The 3,729-nt window shown below is 36.9% G+C and overlaps 1 pseudogene; it reads right to left on the minus strand.

Annotated features, from left to right (window-relative positions):
- Positions 1 to 600: 600 nt before the first annotated feature.
- On the minus strand, positions 601 to 1,539 carry LOC110195238 (olfactory receptor 51A4-like; annotated as a pseudogene).
- Between the last annotated feature and the right edge of the window lie 2,190 nt (positions 1,540 to 3,729).

Raw genomic sequence — 3,729 nt, forward strand, 5'->3', positions numbered from 1 at the left:
TCCTGACTCCAAGGCTGGTACTCTATCCACTGCACCACCTACCTGCTCCAGGAGAGCGATTTTCTAAAAATGTCTACTGTACAGGTTGAAATCTGTATTAAGGGGAGGAATACTCACACTTAGAATTCACAAATCCTAGGAGTTCTGAAATACAGAAAACAGGCAATATATATTCTAATAATGTAGAGTTTTTTAATTACCTGAAGCACTAAGAATCCAGCACACTTACTTTTTCCCCTTTTTCCTAATGCTTTTCACAACAATGAACAAAAATTTATTAATTAAATGTGGTTTATGATGATGATATGATAACAAAAATGAACATATGGGTATTAAACAAGAATGAATGCAGAATTGTTAATTAGAGGATCTGAGTTATTTCTTGGATTTACAATTTATTACTTGTGTGACTTTGGACACCACATTTATCCTCTTTGTGACTTAACTTCTTTATCTGGAAAATGAGGGATTGGATATAAATGACCTATGGTGTTCCTTTCAGTTCTAAATCAAGGATCTTATGATTCTAATATATTTTTTTCTAAAATTGACTTTGATCTTCTCCCCAAAATACATTTACCTTTGCATTCCCCATAATGCCTATTTTATAGTGAGCCTCTGTAGGACCCTTTCCTGTATCTGATTGGGTTTTTACACAATACACAATAGGGTTCATTAGGGGTGGTACTATCAGAAGAAAATTGGCCATAAGGATATTAAAAATAGGAGAAGGATGTCTTGAGAATTGATGAACAACAGCCAGCATGATGATGAGTATGTAGAAAATTATTATAGCACAGATGTGTGAGATGCAAGTGTTGAGGGCTCTAAGTCTCTCCACATGGGATATGATAACCAACACAGCCTTCAATATCAATATGTAGGACACAGCAATAAGCACAAAGTCACCTATAATGCAGAGAGCACCAAAGAAGCCATAGATGACATTGATCTGTTTTTCATATCAAGCCATCTTCATGGTATCTTGGTGTAAGCAGTAAGAATGGGAGAGAAGATTTTTCTTATGATATCTCAGCCTTTTCAGAGTTATGGGGAAGGAAAGAATTAAGAGGATGCTCTTACTAACAAACACCAGCCTTATTTGGGCAACTCTTGTATTATTGAGGATGGAGCTGTAGCTTAGTGGATTGGAAATGGCTATGAAGTGATCAAAAGACATAATTACAAGAACCGAAGCATCTATAACTGTAAAACCATGAATGAAAAAAACTCTTGTACAATGAAGGCATCAGCAGAGATTGGAGGGGCATTAAATAGAAAAACCCTCAGCATAGTGGATAGGGAGAAGAAGGATAGGTCTTGGTCAGAAAGAGCTAGTATAGACAGGAATTAATACATGGGGTCATATAGTGAAGGCTCTGTCTTGATGATGAAGAGGATCATACAGTTCCCCATGGTGGAGATTAAGTACACCAAGCAGATGGGATTGGAAATCCAGATATAAGAGTACTCCACCCCTGGAAGCCCAATCAAGAAGAGTGTAGAGATTTCAGTGTCAGAGGCATTGAGATTAGGCATTGTAAGTAGGTAAGGGAATAGACCAGGAGTGGTTTATTAGATATTTTTTACTGGAATAGACTCATAGATGCTTGACCTGTTCAAAATCTCCTGCTCTTGGACAATGAGTTGGTTTATATCATGTCTCTGAAAAGGATCATTTTCTAATGAGAAATATTGATAGAGCCAGGCGTTCCTATACCTACCTAAATTAAGTGAAAGTATCACTGTGCAAATCCTAAACTAAGGTTTCACAGTGACTGCAAAAAAAAACCCAACCCTTCATAATGCATATAAAAATTGGAATTATAAACCTGTGTTTACTGTAGCCAACACATTTGGAAAAGAGGAGGGTGAGGTCTCTAAACCTGGCTACCTTATCATTGCTCAAGGAAGAACCAACAACCATTATCCTTTGGTCATTGGGCTTTTTCTAGAATTTGTGTCTTGGGGGTAGAAGGATAATCTTAGTTTTGTGGAGTTAAAAGCAGAATGGGTTACCTGAATATATCCTTCTTCATGATTATCACAAGGCATCTCTCTAGACATTGACAGTTGCTGGTTCATGGAATTCCAGAGAAAGTTGTCCTATCCCATTATGAATACAGATCACTCCACACCAGTCTTTATGTATCAGTTAACCATTGCATAAGATATCTAGTAAGGTTTACTGCAGAAACTCCCTAAGCAAACTCAAACTGGGTGAAAATGTTTTAGCTTGAGTGCTGGTCCTACAATAATAATATCCAGAGCACTAAATCTCACAATGAGTTGAATTTGGCAAGGAAAATGAAGGAAAGAGGTTAAAAAGAGCACTTAAAAAACCATATTGTGGGAGAAGCTAGGTGGCACAGTGGATAGAGTACCAGCACTGGAGTTAGGAGGACCTGAGTTTAAATCTGGCCTCAGTCACATTACACTTACTAGCTGTGTGACTCTGGGCAAGTCACTTAATCCCAATTTCCTCACCCCCAAAAAAAATATATTGGGAAAAAGATGATCAATGATTACTGATGATAGAATGTGGATAATGGATGACAGGGTATGGATAAAATTAACTTACAAAGAAGTAAAGTAGAGATCCTCAACTCTCCTTTTGTTAGCATCTTCTCTGTCGATAGAGATCTGTCTTATTTGGCAAGAAAAAACTGATTCATGCCCCCCCCCAATTCATCCTAGCTATGTGACCCTGGGAAAGTCATTTAGCCTCTCTAGATTGTCTAGGAAGCGCTCTAGGATTATAAGTTGCAGTTTTATCACCTGTGCCAATGAAATAACATGCCCAGTTTCTGTCACTTTCTCTCTCTGGCAAGGAGATTGGTATTTATGTGTTAAAAACAGTATAAAATGGCTAATAAACAGTTAATACACAAGATAAATAGGGAAATATGAATGCCTAGTTGCTATCATTAAATTAACATTGGACAGACTGCAAGGTTTGGTTGATATAATCACTTCGCCACCATCAGTGGTCTTAGAACATTTGTGGAGAGCAAGTCTGGTACCCTAGGGTTGGAGAAAGGCAAATGTGTACATGTTTCAAATAAGGTAAGAGAATGGAGTCTAGTAAGCTAAGGCAGGAGTGGGTGGTGGCTGAATTAGATTCCTGCCAACGTTGTAGTACCTGTTATTAAAAGAACAGTGAAACAACATCTAGAAAAGTCAGCTGTTATCCCAAAGAGGTAACAATGCTGCAATTGGGATAGGCCATGACAGACTCTTATTTCCTTTTATGTCAAACTATGTATGACTAGACTGATATCTCTGGAGAAGGATACAAATTTAACCTATTTAATTTGAGTAAAGGAATTGACAAAGGACCTCATGAACTATTTGTGATATGGAAATCCAGGCAGAGACAAGATAATAATGCAGTCAGATGGATTTTGAGTGGCCTCAATGGTTAGACTCTAAAGTTTAGTTACTAGTGAATTTATGCCATCTTGAAAAGCAATTTCCACTAAAGTGTTCAATGGAACTGTTTTTGACCTTGTGCTGCTTAACATTTTTTAAAAAAAAATTAACTTTGATAAAACCACAGGTGACATGTCTATCAAATTTTTGTATCACATAGAACTGGAAAAGATCACTAATACATTGTAATAAAGGATGTAGATTCCAAAAGATCTTAGCATAGTATTATAGTGGAATAACTGTAATAAAATGAACTTTAACATGGATATAAAGAAGAGGTTTTAGCCAAATAGATCA

Source organism: Phascolarctos cinereus, unplaced genomic scaffold (genome assembly GCF_003287225.1).
Source record: "Phascolarctos cinereus isolate Bilbo 61053 unplaced genomic scaffold, phaCin_HiC Scaffold_726;HRSCAF=1367, whole genome shotgun sequence".
Lineage (NCBI taxonomy): Eukaryota > Metazoa > Chordata > Mammalia > Diprotodontia > Phascolarctidae > Phascolarctos > Phascolarctos cinereus.